This window comes from Diceros bicornis, unplaced genomic scaffold (genome assembly GCF_020826845.1).
Source record: "Diceros bicornis minor isolate mBicDic1 unplaced genomic scaffold, mDicBic1.mat.cur scaffold_78_ctg1, whole genome shotgun sequence".
Classification (NCBI taxonomy): Eukaryota; Metazoa; Chordata; class Mammalia; order Perissodactyla; family Rhinocerotidae; genus Diceros; species Diceros bicornis.
Window position 1 is genome coordinate 2018923 of NW_026691667.1, and position 18599 is coordinate 2037521.

At 38.1% G+C, this 18599-nt stretch overlaps 1 long non-coding RNA gene across 1 annotated transcript; it reads left to right on the forward strand.

The window, feature by feature from the left end:
* The first annotated feature begins 744 nt into the window (after positions 1-744).
* On the forward strand, positions 745-3779 carry LOC131403704 (uncharacterized). Its single transcript, XR_009219488.1, has 3 exons — positions 745-777; positions 3285-3341; positions 3460-3779. It is a non-coding gene; the product is annotated as an uncharacterized LOC131403704 (long non-coding RNA).
* The last annotated feature ends 14820 nt before the right edge of the window (positions 3780-18599 follow it).

An 18599-nucleotide genomic window follows, 5' to 3' on the forward strand; every position in this document is an offset into this window, starting at 1 on the left:
GCGCGCCCGGGATCCAAACCCAGGCTGACAGCAGCGGAGCGTGCGCACTTAACTGCCAAGCCACGGGGCTGGCCCTCAGCTAGCTATTTTGAAGAGAATATTTTGATAAATTTCTCTTAGATGTTATATGATGCTGATTCAAGGAAATGAACACTGTCACAAATGGGATAGGGATGAAGAGTGAATTCAGTTCAGGTAGACATGGAATTAGACAGAGGGAAATTGAGAGCTTAGGTGTAGGTGTTCAAAATATTTCCTGATACATCTTTGTAGTTCATTGTTGTGGTAAACTGCACACAGTCTTATTTACTGCTGGAGCCCAGATGTTTGCTCCTTGGGGCAGCTCATCAGACCTTGGCCTATAGAAAAGAAGCTAGGAAACATTGCATGCATTTCTAATGTGAAGAACTGTTAGTGTTCCACCAGGAGACACCTTGGGCTCTTCCCTGCACTATCTGAATAGAAAAAGAGGAAGAGAAGCTTTTCTCCATCTACACAAAGCCGGGACCTCATCTTGAGTTTGAGAGGATTGGAGGTGACTGAAAACAAAAGTGTTCCCGAGTTTGGATTTGTTTTAATAGGATCTATTGGCTGGCTTTGATGTTAAAGGTCTTTATTCAAAATTGACTACCTCTAATGCTAAGTTCAGAGTGGAGATTTGTCAGTATAAGAGAGAAGAATCCCTTTTTGATTAAGTCAGTGAAATACAGTAATTGGGAGAATGGTTATATTTGAAGGCAACTTGTTCATATTCTGTTGCCACAGTGACATTTGTTGGTAAGTGACTACTTCATGCTATTCTCGATGATTTCTGTTTGAAAGACATACTGAGCTTGATAAATAAATGGCAAGCAATAGGATATAAGGGAACACATGAGGAAGCCATTTGGGGTAAAGCTAATTCAGCCTGAATTTGTTTTTCCAAAAGGGTCTGTCGCCTGTACTGTGCATCTGCTTTGCCATGTCCCAAAGAGGAGAGTAAATGCCCTTAAGATAAGAATGTAACTTCCCCCTCATTGGCATTTCCTTAAGGATAAGCATTTCTCCCTAGGCTAGGATTTGATTGCTGCAGTCATCCTGTGACCACCCAGCTCCAGAAAACAGATGTGACACCAGCCATGACCATCGAGACACCAGATCTGCTCCCCTGCTGTGTCCATCAATAGCTGTTCTGGCAGGGCAATCTGGCAGGGCTGATCTCGTTGCTATTGTAAAAGGGGCATTGCAATCACTTGTGATACATGCTCTTTGATGGTATATAACCGCTCTGTACACCCCACTTCTTCGGTGCCCTTCCTTCCTTAGGGAAGGAAGGCCACAGGCCATGGTCCTCAAAAGTTGGCTCATAATAAACTCTCCCCAATTTTGATTTATAGATTGATTATGGATTATTTATGTCGGCAAGCTGATGTGCAGGAAGTGGTAAAGGCACAGTGGTACCCGTGTTGCCTGATATAAAATCTTTCCTCCCTCTTTCCCTTCCCAGGATGCCCACTCTTCATGGTGGCACCTATTCCATGGTGTGATCATTCTTCTGATGACTCCTTTCATTCCCTCTTACAATTACTCAACAAATATTTAAACACATACTGTATGCCAGGCTTGGGATACACTAAGGAAATAATTTTCTACAAAATGTCTGTCTTCACAGAACTTGTTTTTGTTGGCTAAGTGAGATAATGGATAAGTAGGCAGACAAGTGAATTACATAGTCTATCGTGTGATGATCTGTGTCAAGAAGAAGGTAAGTGACAGACAATGGGGAGAGCTAGAGAGTGAATGGGTTGCTACTTTAATTAGAGAGCACAGGGAGGCTGGAGCAAGGCCCAGAGGGAAGGGACAGAGCAGGAGGACATGCAGATATCTCAGGGTTGCAGAGATGCCATGGAGGAACTATGACTCGGATGTTGTTGGGCAGCAAGAAGCCCGTGTGGCTGGAGTACAGTGAGCAAGAGGGGAAAGGCAGAGAAGGTTTGAGATGCCGGGGAGGGTGAGCAGATGAAAGAATGCCTCTGGGCCCATCAAAACTGTGCTGTAAGTGAAATGAAAACTTTCAATGTCATTTAACTATACATTATACAATTTAAGTAGTAAATACCTTTTGTTTTTCTATAGTCTTGTCAAATACATCAACTAAAATGCTGCTGAATTGGGAATGTCTAAATTATCCCCAGGAGTGATTGCTGTATCTTGTCAGGCATCTGGTCTGCACAGCAGTCGGGGGTGGGAGTGAGGTGACAGTCAGGAGACGAACTCTAGTCTTCAGGTTGTCACCAACTGTTTGTGTTATGTTTCATCCGTAAAATGCGGAGGACGGAAAAGATGAGTGGTTTTCAGACTCTGATCCATGGAGCATTGGATATTCCTGAAGGCTCTTGGTTTTTGTTTGTTTGTTTGTTTGATTTTGTGAGGGAGATCGGTCCTGAGCTAACATTTCTCACTCCTCTTTTTGCTGAGAAAGACTGGCGCTGAGCTAACACCCATGCACATCTTCCTCCACTTTATATGGGATGTCACCACACCATGGCCTGACAAGCGGTGCGTTGATGCGCACCCAGGATCTGAACTGGTGAACCCTGGGACGCTGCAGCAGAGCGCGCGCACTCTTGCCCCACCCAGTTGACCCTGAAGGCTCTCTTTTTTTTTTCTTATGTTTATAAACTTCGATGCAAGCTTCACGTAGAAGAAAGTGTCCTCTAGTTTTAAAAAGATTCCTGGACTTGGTCCTCACTTAGGTTTTCCAGTATGAAGAATTTGCAGTCTCACAGACGCCCAAAGGATAGACAAAAGAAGCAAGATCCTTTTTTTCCGAGTGTCTCTTGTGACAGTGCTCATTGTCTCTCATTCAAACCAGAAGGTGATTTGTCAATAGTGAGATATAGCATTTGAGACCTCATCCTTCAAGATGGCTGAGTTGTCGTCCATCATTTTACAGACTTACGCTAAGGGAATAATATAAAAAGTGAATGTCTCAGCAGGTACTTTCTGACACAAAATAGAAACTAGGAATTGAGAAAAGTAATTATGATTGATGTCAGTCAATAAGGGCATAGGACAAGTCTAATTTCAAAAGTAATTAATGGCATGATTGTTAGTCACTGTACATATTAAATATATTGAAAAGTATTCATGTTCTCATAACACAGAATTATAACTGGAAGATAAACTGGATGTTTTCAGCACTTATGGTTAAAGATGTATTTTATTTAGTTTTGTTTTCCGATTGAGGAAATTATAAAATTTATTTTTTAATATATTGTCTATCTTCTTCCTTTCCAACCTAGAATCTCAATCTGCTATTTTGGGAACTCTGAAAAATATGTTCAGATGCTGTTCAACAGGTAAGAAGATCTTGTTAGGATGTCAAATCATTTTCTCTCTTATTTATCATAAAATTGTGACAGACTCTCATTTATCTTCCTGTCTGCCCATCTGATGAGGCCACCTTGTTTCTCTAAGCCTGCAGGGAAATCCAGTCATGTGGAAGGGGATGTTTTCTTCCACTTAGACTTTGCAGAGAAAATCAGCCTTGAAGTGGAACTGAGCACATGCTTTTCAGAAGCTGCATCATTCTGTACCCAGCCAGAGCATTGGGCCTGACAACAGCTGGATCCAGCAGAAAACTGGACACTCTAGTAGATGTCATGTGGAGATGTGCCTGGCTGGACTAATAGTCACATGGATACGAGTTTTAAAAAAATCTCTCAGAGCTTTTCCAAAATCAAATAATATTCTTAAGTTGCTGTAGTAGATGAAACATTAGTTAGTGTCTTTTTAATTTCAACAGAATCTTTTTATTGTTACTAAAAAGCCAAATTTTATGTCTTTTTTCTTGTTACCAAAATAGACTTACTATTAAAAAAAAGAAACCTGCAAGAAAGGAAACACTCATATGGAATAGAAATTGTGGGTAGCAATTGCTACTTTTTTATATAAAATCATCTGTTTTATTTATTTACACTTTCTCCCAACTGTGCTTTTGAAAATAGCTTAGTATTAGAAATTACGAGTAAGAAGAGGGTGTGCTCCCTTGAGTGTGGTCCAGTAGAAGTCAGGTGACTCAGACCTGAGTTCTAGGCCCAGGTCTGTTTCTGGTTAGTGTGTGACAACGTACTTAGGCTCTCTGGAACGTAGTATTCCTTTCTGTAAAATTAAAGAATTTGATGAGTTTTGAGAACTTTCCCAAATATTAAATGACTTCTCTTATAAAAAGTAGAAAGATCCTTCTCAAACTTATAAATTATCAAAAAATTTTTGTGGCCTTTCACTTCCCAAAAACAACTGATGTCCCTTCAAATATATTGATTGAAATTAAAGATCATAAAAGTATATATTTGATAATCTAATAAATGAATTAGCATAAAAATGAACCAGGAAAAAATTAATGATCAATCAAGATAGTACATTATGAAAGTATTACTGTTTGTTACAGTATATAAAATTATGAGTCTAAAATAGTATCTTTTTGCTGTCTGTAAGTTTATATTGTTACTGATATATCAATATTAACCCTATTATGTTTTACAAGTAATAAAATGTCTTGAAAGGGAAAAACAATAAAGCAGCAGCCCTGCATTACACATGAAAGTTGTGCTCCCCCTGGAAGGAAAATGAGGATACAATATTGGTCAAGTACTTCATTTTGTAATCCACTGGTGCCTTTCAAAAATATAGCTATTATTGTAATAGTAAAGATATTCTTATGAATAGTGCCACAAAACAGGTTTTCCAGCTTCTTTATGTCAGAGCTGAGACCTACATCAGGCTGGGGCACTTGAAGAGGCATGGGGGACTCAGCAGAGGGTGCTTTAATTACTGTGAGATGATTAGCCAATAGTAAATAAGACAGAGAAAGATTAAAAAGAGGTAAAGGGAAATAAAGTGGGAAATAATTAAGAAAAATAGTGCCTTAAAAATATCCTCTCATTATTTATATAGCATTTTATTTATTTTATTTTTTTTTTTGAGGCATGACTAGGATAGTATGTTAGATTTTTCTAAACCCTTATCTCCAGGGCATATATTACTGAGTTCTTCATTATAAATGATAATGCCAAAGAAAACCTGGACAAAAGTGTTCTGTACTATCCACAAGGACAAATCATGTACAACATTGCTCTATATATTAAGAGTCCAGCTGTAATAGTCAAGATATATATTCATGTGTGTAAAATTATAATGATTTTCTAATTTTCTCGGGCTGTGAACCATGGTAAAATATACAGGAATAAGCAGGAAACCTGAAAATCTAGGTGATTTAAAACACCTGATGCTACAGCTAGACCATTCAAGGGTGAAATCAATTTAAATTTCACACCTTCTCCTTTCCTTGTAGCCAGTGAAGTGTCTGGAAGACAGAAAACTCATAAAATTAATTGAGAGTTAACAGTATTTGGAGGCAGTTGAGGTTAAGTACTCAACAATGATGTCCCTTACTTCAGGAGCCATTGATTTTTTGTCATAAGTTTACTTTATAGACGGGTTCTCTTCTTAGATTATTTCTGTATGTTTCTTAGAAGAGAGACAGGGAAGGAGAATTAACTATCAATCTACTGTGCGCCAGTTCCTTTACTGTATTCCCTTATGCAATTCTTACAGTAATCCTTTAAATTAACTGTTATATATCATATTTAATAAAGAAAACCATGTTTACAAAATTGCTCAAGGGTAAGAGGGAAGATCTGAACATCAGTCCGTTGGGCTTATGCCTCATATTCTCTCTAATGTGATAAAAAGGGTGCTTCAACATGGGTACTCACCATCTGGCTATTTAATACCGGCTCCTGCAAACAGCATTGGATGAGATGAGATGCGAAGTTATTTCCAAAGATATTCTATTATATTTAAACTGTACTATTTATGAGTCAGATGTCAAGACATGTTTTAGAGGCATAGAGAGCAACTGATTACTTCACCTACACATTATTAATGTTTACTATAACTTTCGTGTGCCACATCGTGTCAACTTTACCAACTTTAGTGCTTCACTGTTCTTTTTGAAAAAACTCAGAATGTCACTTTTCGTGTCAAACACCTTGCTGCTTTCTTTTTATTCACTAGATGACAGTTCTGTATCTCTGTAAATTACCACTGCAGCAGGAAACGAGAGCTCTTAAGCCAGTTTGCTCTGCACAAATGATGGACATAGGAGGACTTCTGGTCCATCAAGGCTGCCTGTGTTATTCCGTGGCCGTAACGGGGATGTCCAGGACTGCTTAGTCAGAGGCACGAAGCAGAGTCAGAAAGCATCCTCTAAATTCTTCTTCAGATGTGAGTTCAGGCACCTGTCCTCTCACCTGAGCACACTGGAGTTTATTGAATGTGTTCTGACTCTTGCTCTCTCCCTGTAGTTAATAAGTCTGGGAGCTCCATACCCCTAGAAAAAACACAAGACTCATAAAGCCTTTTCTCAACTAAACGGAGTTGAGGGCTATGGTGTTGCCCGAGAGTCTGATGCTTAAAGAAAATACAGCTGGTGCTCAGGCGGAAGGCAAGAGTGTCAGCCACTCCCGGAGGGCTTTTATTGATGCTCCCATGGAATGAGCAAGTTTAAAAGAAAACCACATTGCTTAAACCTCACTAACTGATTGTTTTATTTTCAAGTAATATGCTCTGAAATCTGCTATGTCTAAAAAACCATTTCAGGCCGACCCCATGGCTTAGCTGTTAAGTGCGTGCACTCTGCTGCTGGTGGCCCAGGTTCGGATCCCAGGATGGCACCGACACACCGCTTCTCTGGCCATGCTGAGGCCGCGTCCCACGTACAGCAACTAGAAGGATGTGCACCTATGACAGACAACTATCTACTGGGGCTTTGGGGGAAAAATAAATAAATAAAATCTTTGAAAAATATATAAATAAATAACCATTTCATAAAACTTAAACTTCTGTTTTTTATTCTCTAGTATATGAAATTATTATTAAGACTGTAAATGCTTTAACATTCTACAATATACAAATAGGCAAATATCAATTGTATTCTCTAAAATGGTTTGCTCCAATGTTAAAGATTAATATATGGTAGCAAAACTGGTTACCATCCAGTTTTTAACTCATTTTTTGCTTTTGAAATTACATATAAAATTTGTGTTTTGAAGTATTTTCCTAAAACTCCACAACTTTCTGATATAAGTGGACTAGATGAGAGGTAACTAAAATGAATTTTGATCTTTATAACTCGAGCTTTGTGTAAGAATTGATAATATCAGACTGTTGAAAGTTGGGTCTCTCAACATTATGATATTTATTAATTGTGAATCGCCACATCTATTACAAAGTGCTGAAAAATAAAAAGAAATTGAACAATATCAACACTCTCTTACCCCACATGTTGTACAGTTTATATGCAAATAAATTCTCAAAGGTCAGAAAAATGTTTATGATTTCAGATAACTGTTAAAATACTATCTCATTCCAGTTTTAACCTCATTTGAAATGGACTGAAAACTCTTCTCTTAGGATTTTGCTCTGATCAGTGCCCCCAGGTGCCCTTAAAGCCTCATTTGATTGTAAACTTATCTGAGGAATTGAATATTCCTTTCCATTTGTTCTCTTTAAGGTATCTGTGATAGTGCTTTTTATGCAATGACCACTTCGTACAATTTATTATTAGTTTCAGAAACATGCTTACTTAGGAACAAATCAAGAAAACAGATGTGAGGAATGTGGGATCACCTAGCTGATGGTGTTCGAGGGATTCCTCATGTGAGTCTTGGCATAGAAAATTTCAAAGGGTAAAGCAACATTGGTCAGATCAAAAGTGTGGGGTAAACATAATTCTGAAGGAATAATGATGGAGACTTAAAAACAAGAAACCCCTTGAATTGCGTTGGAAGTTATTAGACACATCAAAGAGCTGGGAAAAAATATTGTTTAATGTAAGTTCTTTCTAAACTCTAAGGCAAAATGTAACATGAATTTACATGGTAATTATAAACCACAAAACGACAATTCAAAAGACAAGTACACAACTAGAGTAGATACCAGAGTGAGAAAAATCGAGGTTAAAGGAGAGATGGAAAGAGATGGTTGGGGTCAGAAAATATGGCTTAGTCATCCTTGAGGTCTCCCTTAAACTCTGATCATTCCTAGTGCTGAGTAAACACTTTGACACCATGAACCTGGGGAGGAGCAAAGTGACACGTGGTTGGGAGAGGAGATAATGCAAAGATACCCTTGTGGAGGTACTGACATTGAAAATCAGTGACATATTGCAAAGGTGTTTACCTTACTATATTAAGGATTATTCTGGAAAGTTAAGGATTTTCTGGAATGTACTTTTTCATTTTATGGAAACTCCAACAAACCCAGTGAAAGATTTAGACATTTCAGCTTTAGAAATAAAGAGAGGGGCCAGCCTTGTGGTGGAGCGGTTAAGTGAATGGACTCCGGTGCGGTGGCCTTAGGTTCACAGGTTCAGATCCCGGGCACGCGCAGACACACTGCTTGTCAAGCCATGTTGTGGTGACATCCCATATAAAGTAGAGGAAGATGGGCACAGTTGTTAGCCCAGGGCTAATCTTCCCCAGCAAAAAGAGGAGGATTGGCATCAAAAGTTACCTCAGGGCTGATCTTCCTCACACAAAAAAAGAAAGAAACAAAGCCAGAATGGGAAATTTTTTCTGTCAGTTTTAACAATGAAAACCAGTTAGCATTTGGAAATCTGTTGCAATTTGAGATGAGAATGTAAAGACAGAATTAGATGTCACATGTTGTTTTTCCCTTCTCTGAGGCAGTAAAGCTTGCAGGGGGAATGAAATTCCACCTTTGCTCTATTGAGTTTGAGAAGGTGTAAAATTCACTTGTGCTGGGCAACACTGTTGACCTGTGGAGAAAAACAAATGGTTTAAGCAGCTGATGTAAAGGAATAACTGAGCTCATAAAAGTTCTTAGCTTATAAAGGGTTCTTCTACTTTGCTCAACTTAACTGGACGTCCATTGACCTATATGTGCAAGGTATTTGTGGTAGGTATTGAAGGAAATACAAAGAATTATAGAGTTCCAAGTTCCTCCACTCCACATACATGACATGGTTTGCAAGATGTAATTTGATTCTTCCAAGCTATTTAGTGTAAGTTGCATTGCAGAACCTAAAAAAAATGGCAATGTTATTGAGAAATTGTAATTAAAGAAAGCTTCTTAGGAGAGATGGACTAGATCAAGTCCTCAAAGGGACCACTTTTGGGTAGGTGGAGGGAAGAAAGAGTGAGGATTTCAGATAGGGGAAGAGAAGAAAGGTACAGAAGTGGAAAGAAACATTTGGGCATGGGGGTGGGGAGGCCATGACAGGCACAGTATTCCCGTGACTGAGAGGCAGCTCAGTTTCCTCCTGCAGGAGCCCAGCACTGCTTGCCACCTCCTGGCCTCCTCCACCTGCAGGCCCCACGCCTGAGCCAAGGCCTATCTTATCTGGATCGCTGCCTAGTCTCCCAACAGGTCCCTTTACTTCCAGTCTTAATTTCTTCTAATCTTTCCTCCACCATGCCTCCAGAGTTACATTCTAGAATCTAAGTTTGCTTAAATCTGATATCTGCTTCGAGTGCTTCAATGACTGTTCAGAGTAGCCTAGAGAACATTCAGACTCCTGAGCTGGACACACAGGTTTTCCCTTGCTGTCCTCATCTTTACCCTCATCACCCACTCTGTCTTACATGTTTGCTTTGTTCCAATCTTAAAAATACCACAGATATTCTGAAAGATTTAGATCCTTTATATCTGTCTTTTTATATGTGCTTCTTCTGTCCTCCTACCCAGTTTTTTAATCAACTTAATTCCTATTTCTTAATCTAAACTCATGTCAAATGTTCCTTTCTCTTGGAGACTTTTCCTGAGAGGTCTCTACCTAGAGACCCGTTTTAATTTCCCTACTCTGGGACCATATACTTATCTACTTTTCCATAACTGTTGTTTTATTCATGTCTCATAGACAGTGATCTCCTTAAAGCTGAAACTATCCTTCTTCTTAATAAATAAATGACCAGCAATAGGATACATTGGGGCATATGAGGAAGCCATTTGGTGTAAAACTAATTGGGCCTGACATTGTTTTTTTTTTCCCCAAAAGGGGCCTGTAGCCTCTGTTCATCCATTGTATATCCGCCCTAAGCAATTAACATGTCCCAAAGACAAAAGCAATGCCCTTAAGGTGTAAATGCAACTCCCCCCACATTGGCATTTCCTTAAGTACAATCATTTCTCCCTAGGCTAGGATTTGATTGCTGTGCTCATCCTGTGACCACCCAACTCGAGACAACAGCCACGCCCATGGAGACAGCAGACCTGATACCCACTGTGTCCATCAATGGAGGTGCTGACAGGTCAAGGTTGTGGCTATTGTAAAAGGGACATTGCAATCACATGTGGTCCATGCTCTTTGATGGTATATAATCATGCTGTACACCCCACTTCTTTGGAGTGCTCCATTTCTTTGTGAAAGGACTCTCCTGGGCTATATGGTCCTCAAAGTTTGGCTCATAGTAAACTCACCCCAAGTTGGTTTTATAGATTTTTTTATGGATTATTTGCGTCGACATTCTATTTGTCCCTCCATTGTCTGAACACAGTACCTGACACCTTGGTGGCACTCAGAAAATGTTTGATGAGTGAATAAGTATGTGGCTGGAGCAGAAGGGGCACTTTAGGGAGAAGTAGAAAATTCGCTCACTTTCCTACCATAGTGGTTGAGGCTGTGGTCTTTGGACCAGTTTGTCTCGGCACCAATCCCAGTTATCCCGCTTTTAACTGGAGAACCTGTGCAAATTATTTAGTCTCTGACCCTTAGTTTCCTCATCTATAAAATGGGGCTACTGAGAGCTCCTGTCTCATAGGGTTTTAGTGAGATTTAAATGCATTAACTAATGTAAAGTGCTTAAAAGAGCTCCTGGCACATAGTAGACACTAAAATGTTAGCTGTTATGTTATCATTATTGCTCTTATTTCTGAGCAATACTCTGGTTTTGAAAAGATGCTTTCAAAATATAGTTGATCCTCATTATTTGTGGATTCCGTGTCTGCACACTTGCCTACTAGCTAAAATGTACTGGCAGCCCCCAAATCAACACTCTCAGGGCTTTCATGTCCATTTGCAGATAAGCGCAAAGTGGTGAAAATTTTGATTCACTCGAAGTGCATGTTCCCGGCTGAGGGGAACAAGGTGACGCTCTGCCCTGTTGTTTCAGCCCATGCTGTAAACAAGTGTCCTTCTTGCAGTCTATTTAGTGCCTCATTTATTATCTTTTTGTGCCTTGTGTTGGTGACTCGTCTGTTTAATATGTCCCCCATGTGTAGTGCTGCAATGCTGCCTGGTGTTCCTCAGGGCAAGATGCTGTGACATGCCTTCACAGAGAATGAATTTGTGTTCGACAAGCTTCTTTCAGACACGAGGCACGGTGCTGTTAGTCTAAGTTCAATGTTAATATATCAACAATATATATTAAATAAGGTGACTTTAAAGAGAAACACACAGAGAAAAAGGTTATGTATTGATCAGTTGAAGAAAATTTGGCTAAGGTTTGCAGGAACCTAACCCTGCATTTCCTGTAGGAGCAGTGGGTCATATTCACTGATTCAGTGTTCACAGTGACTTTGTAGAATGTCACACTGTGCATAACGAGAGCTGACTGTATCTTATATAATCTTCACATACTCCTTTATAATAGGTAGGGTAGGGAACATGGTGTCCACATTCTACGGGCTATTACAGACCTTATGAAACAAGTAGAGAATTTAAAAAGTCTTGTGTTCAGCATAAGAGCCATGAGATTTGGACAAAGAAGATCTATGATGAACTAATGTTTAAAGAAAAATTACCTGGCAAGAGACTGTAGTTTTGAGAGGAAGAGGGAGAACTGAGCCAGAAAGAAGGACCAGTTGTTAAACTCTCCAAGTATTCCCATTGCTTGGTGAGGAGATTCGGAGCTAAGGTGCTGATGTGATAAAGGAGAAGTAGCAGCCAAGGGATGAAATAATGGATTTGGTAACCATATATAGGGTGTAAGTTAACCTGTGGTTCTCAAAGTGGGGTCCCTGGACCAGCAGCATGAGCATCACCTGGGAACTGGGAAGAAATGCAAATTGTCAGGTGCTGCTGCAGATCTGCTGAACTGGAAATTCTGGGGTGGGGCCTGGCAATCTGGGTTTCAACAAGGCTTCCAGGTGCTTCTGGTGCCCATCAAGTTTATGAGCCAATGAAATAGAAAAATGATTCCAACACATCACCATGCCCAGGTAAGCCACAGGGCAGGGAGGAGTATTTTTTGGAGGATAAGACACATTTTAAATTTTAGGAAAAAGTAATGCAGTGTCTGTTTCATCATGAGGATTCCAAATATTCCATTTTAGCTCTCTGCATGTGAAGCTTTTTTTTCCACAATATGTTTTCCTTTAGAGAGACCTTGGTACGTTATTTACCACTTACCACATGTTCTGAGAGTCCCTCATTTCTTGAAATCCCCTTTCAGACGTCAAAATGTACTTTATTTTTTTGCACAATCTCCTCTATTTAAAATCTGGAATTCTCTTCCTATAGGATCATGTATAGCACATACAGCCTTACTGTCAATTTGGAATGCCATTGGTTTCTTCCAAAAGCTTAGAATGTTTTAGAATTTAGAACCTGATGAATAGAGAATTTACATGCTTTTGTGTAGGATTCATATTTTTCAGATGTCCAGAGGTATCCCAACTTGCCAGTAATGTGGCCTTAAGATTTACCAGAACTTGAAAATCTGAATGTAGTAGAAAATGAATTATATCTGTAATATTAACATTTACAAAATAAATGATCACAATGCTAACGTACCAATAAGCACTTTCTGTATTCTAGGCTCTGAAAGTATCTTGCTTACATAATAAACCTGATAAATTTTCAAAGATGAGCCAATTAACTTTTCAGCAAATGCTTTACTTGAGTGTGTCTTGGCTTTCGTTTTGACAGTTGTAGCCTTAATGTCACAGTAATGTTTTCTTTTTCTGGGAATCAGATAATCTTCTATTTGGTGAACACTTTAATTTTTAATGGTCACTTGTATTTTGTGATATGCACGTGTTCAAATAATCTATAAGAACTAACCATTACCACCCACATATAATATTATACAGGAATAGAAGAATTTTGGCTGACTTACTGTCTATAATTGTTCAGCAGACAGTAGACTCTACTACATACAATGATTTAGGGGTTTGAAGTAGTATCTTTAAATACAAATAATCTCAAAAATGCTAATATATAAAGTATATTACTTACAGTGTTAACTAACCAAAATAGTTAAATTTTTTATCTTTCCTCCCTTTATAAGGATGCATCCATTATATAGATTCTGTACAAAGCTACAAAGATCACTTTTTTCCTTTTCAAAATTTATTTATTTTAATTTTTAATAGTGAGAACCTTAGTGTTGGGTAAATTGTTGCACAATTACTGGAAATGCTGAGAGTCTTTTGATAAAGTGTAGAAGTCTAAAGATAATGAAATGTACATTTCTCAAATGTCAAGTCCTTTGAGCTTCTGTCTAGTTATACTCTGGAGAGATGGACGATGAAGTACCAGCACAAGACACAAGGGAACAGGCTGCCAACTTGAGGGCTTACCATGGACCACAGAGTGCCTGGCAGACACTTGGAGATTGAATCTGGGCTTTGTCCATGGCTGGGCCCTGAGAGGAGGATTTTGCTTAAATGATCAGAGAATAGACCACCTTTTTTCTCGTTAATAAATAATATTTACCATGTAAATTTCTTTATATATCTCTGAATAAAATAAAATTATAACCCGTATAGAAATCAACTCTTACTGACAAGCCCCACAGCATTCTTTAGAGAGCTCAACAGAAAATGTCTGAGCTGACTGTGAATTGGTCTTCTCTGAAAGCCAACCAGCCCTTCATTGATAGCCCTGGATAAGCAAGGACAGATAAAATTCTTTGAACATGTTGAGTTGAATTCAGAACCAAAAATCCTACCTCCAGTTGGCTCCTCTGTGAGAATGGATGGCCGGCCTTATTTCACAGGCTGGGCAGTTGAGGTTTCAGATGAGCTTAATTGCTCTGTTATACAGGGATAGAAAAGGAGGAATGTGACATTGATTCAGTGCTCAGATTTTGCAGGTAAAGATAGGGTCATAGAAGGGAATAAAGATTTCAGCAAATTGGTTTTTTGTTCTCTACAGTAGAAGTAATTTAAGAAACAGATTGTCTCTCACTCCAACTTCTCTTCCCTGTTGTCTTCTGTAATATGGCTGTAAAAATTCTCTCTTTAAAGATTTCAGTCTTGGGCCAGCAACGTGGCTTAGTGGTTAAGTGCGTGCGGTCCCCTACTGACGGCCCGGGTTCGGATCCCAAGTGCACACGGATGCACCGCTTCTCTGGCCATGCTGAGGCCGCGTCCCACATACAACAACTCGAAGGATGTGCAAATATGACATACAACTCTCTATTGGGGCTTTCAGGAAAAATAGAGGAAGATTGGCAATAGATCTTAGCTCATAGCCAGTCTTCCTCAGCAAAAAGAGGAGAATTAGCACAGATGTTAGCTCAGGGCTGATCTTCCTGACACACACACACACACAAATTTCAGTCTTTTTTCTTTCCTGTCTGTTTATTATCATCTTTACGAATGCTTTGATTTAACCATCTTCGTGGCACCACAATGGTAGCCATTGAGATGGTATTATAGATTCAGTTTTGAAATTTTATCATCTTATCATTATTTCCTCTGTCATTTCTTAGTTTTAGTTCTTACTGCATCTTATGCTTGAAAATGTTTGAAGCTTATAGTGTGTATCAGTTTCTTATTTTCTGAACTTTTTATTATCTAAGTGCCCTCAACTATCACTTTTTTAAAAAAGAAGTTAAATACATAAAAGAACATTACACTGTAATAAATTGACCAATTATAAAATTAAGTTCAACCTGAAATCCCTCCCCACTTAACAGAGATCATCTTTCATAATTCACCATGCTTTAGTTTGGGCAGGGTCAGTTTATCAATGATTTTTGGATGTTTTAAACCACACCAGATGAATACAATATGATAAAATTGTTAATCTTGCAGAAGTTGTAGAATTTACTGATGGTTAGAGAAGTTGATGGTGGAGAACCTGAATCATATGAAAAGTAGTTGGTTAATTAGCACCTGACAGAGTTTGTTAATTTGTTAAAGATGATGATAAGACATACGTGCTGAAAAGATAACTTTGCATATCAGAATATTGTCAGAGACCACTGGGAAAATTCATAATGTTCTCAAATACTACAAAAAATGACCATTTTTTCATAAAAGATGTCATACATGATGGCATCAAATACTTATGTCAGAAAATTTACAATGAAGAAAACTAACACTTGAGTCATTTTAATTCTAACAATGTGTTCATGCTTACTATTAGGTTAAAAACAATTTTTAGAAATCAAGTGATAAATGATGTACTTGCTTAATTTTTAATTATTTTAGGAAAAGACTTTTTCACATTTAAAAAAAATGTTTATTTGTATTTATTTTATGCTGAATTTATTCCTAGGTCCAAAGACTTTTTTTAAATTAACTAACAACAATTCTTTTCAAACTCTTTCAAAAAGTTGAAGAGGATAGAATACTTCTAAAGTCATCCTATGGGGTTAGTACTACCCTGATATCAAAGCCAAAGACACTAAGAGAAAGGAAAACTACAGGTCAATATCTTTCATGAATATTGATACAAAAATCCCCAATAAAATAGTAACAAAGCAAATTCAGCAGCATATTAAAAGGATTATACATCATTTTTAAGTGGGATTTATTCCTGGAATACAAGGATGTTTCAATATATGAAAAGGAATCAATGTAATTAACCACATTAACAGAATGAAGGAAAAAAAGTGATCATCTCAATGAATGCAGAAAAGGCGTTTGACAAAACTAAACATGCTTTCATGTTAAAAACACTAAAAAACCCTCAGAGTAAAGGGAAGCTATTTCAACATAATAAAAGCCATATACAGAAATCCACAGAGAACATCGTATTCAAGGGTGAAAGACTGAAATCTTTTTATCTAAGATCAGGAGAAAGGCAAGAAGGCCCACTTTCACCACTTCTATTCAACATGGTATTAGAAGTTCTAGCAAAAACAATTAGGCAAGAAAAAGAAAGAAATAGCATTCAAATTGGAAAGGAAGTAGTAATATTATATTTGTTTACACATAATATCTTATATGTTGAAACCCCTAAAAATTCCACAAAAAACTTTTAGACCTAATAAATTATGCTAAGTAATGGGACACAAAATTAACCTGCAAAAATTAGTTGTTCTTCTATACATTAATAACAAGTAATCTGAAAAAGAAATTGAAAAACTTCACATTTTTATTTACAATAGCATCAAAAAGAGTAAAATACTTAAGAATCAACTTACTTATGGAGGTAAAAATTCCAATGATTTTTTTTGCAAAAATAGAAAAATCTATCCTAAAATTCATATGGACTCTCAAGGGACCCTGAATAGCCATAACAATCTACAAAAATGAGAACAAAGTTAGAGAACACACACTTCCTGATTTCAAAACTTTCTACAAAGTAATCAAAACAGTGCAGTACTGGCATAAATACACACAATATACTTATGAAATATTATAGAGAGCCCTGAAATAAAACTTTGCATATATGGTCAAATGATTTTTGACAAGGGTGCAAAGATCATTCATTGGAGAAAGGATAAGTTTTTCAACAAATGGTGCTGGAAAACTGGATACCCACATGCAACAGAATGATGTTGGACCCTTACCTTACACCATATACAAAAATTAACTCAAAATAGATCCAAGATATAAATGTTAGAGTTGAAGCTATAAAATCCTTAGAAGAAAACACAGGGTAAAAGCTGCATGTCATTGGGTCCAAATGCCATTGCCAACAATGATTTCTTTACTATGACACCAAAGACATAAGCAACAAAAAAAATAACAAATTGGACTTCATCAAAATGAAACGTTTCCTGTATCACAAAATACTTGCAACAGAGTAAAAAGGCAATGGTTGAAAAGATTTTCAAATCACATAACTAATAAAGGATTAATATCTAACATATATAAAGAACTCCTACAACTCAACAATAAAAAAAAAACAATTTAAAAATGCACAAAGGACTTGAAAAGACATTTCTCCAAACAAAATATAAAATGGCCAGTAAACACATGAAAAGATGTTCAACATCACTAAGTATCAGGAAAATGCAAAATAAAACCACAATGAGATACATGTTCACACCCATTAGCATAGTTACTATCACAAAATCAGAAAATAACATGTGTTGGCAATGATGTTGAGAAATTAGAACGCTTGTGCAATGAAGGTGAGAACATAAAACTGGAAAACAGTATGTCAGTTCCTTCAAAAATTAAAACTAGAATTCACCATATGATCTAGCAATTCCACTTATGGGTTCTGAAATAATAGAAAATACATTTATCAATCTCTGCCTCCAGTTCCTGGCACAGAGCTCCTAAAACTTTGTAATTTCCTAAATGATAAGAACACTAGGAGCAACTCTTATTCTAATATTTGTCTTTGACACCATCCCTGACACAGAGACCCTAAAACCCTTGTAATTCCCTTTTTTTTTTTTTAGGAAGATCAGCCCTGAGCTAACATCCGTGATAATCCTCCTCTTTTTGCTGAGGAAGACCGGCTCTGAGCTAACATCTATTGCCAATCCTCCTCCTTTGTTCTCCTCAAAGCCACAGTAGATAGTTGTATATCACACTTGCATATCCTTCTAGTTGCTGTATGTGGCCTTAGCATGGCCGGAGAAGCTGTGCATCAGTGCACGCCCGGGATCCAAACCTGGGCCACCAGTAGCAGAGCGTGTGCACTTAACTGCTAAGCCATGGGGCCGACATCCATGTAATTTTCTAATTGATAAGAATACTAGGAGAAGCTTTTTTTCTATTGAGGCAACTCTGGGTGTGCTTCTGGATGGCTCCTGGATGGGGGCTGGTCACCAGGAAGACCAAGCCCTGATTAGAAGCTTCGAATTTTTAGCCCTACCCCTTATCTTGCAGAGAGGGGAGGGGGGCTGAAAACTAAGTTAATAATTAATCATGTCTACTTGACAGAGTCCCCATTAAAATCCCAATAGAAGGAGGTTCAGAGAGGTTTCAAGTTGGCAATGACAAGGAGTGCTTGGAGTGTGGTGCACTTGGATATGGCATGAAAGCTTTGTGCCCCTTCTCACATACCTTTCCCTATGCACCACTTCCAACAGGCTGTTCTTGAGTCATATCCTTTTATAATAAACTGGTGAGCTAGTAAATGTTTCTCTGAGTTTTGTCAGCCACTCTGGTAAATTAATCAAACCCAATGAGGAGGATGTGGGAACCTCTGGTTTATAGCCAGTCAGTCAGAAGTACAGGTACCAGCCTGGGCTTGTAACTGGCATCTGAAGTTGAGGTGAGGTAGGGTGGGTGTGCAGTCTTATAGGACTAAGCCCTCAACCTGTGGAATCTGATGTATCTCTGGGTTGACAGCATCAAATTGTGTTGAATTATCTGACGAAGAGCTGGTATTCCAAGAATTGCTTGCTGGAGGTGTGGGGAACCCTCCCACGTGTGAAAAAATGAATCTCAGAACA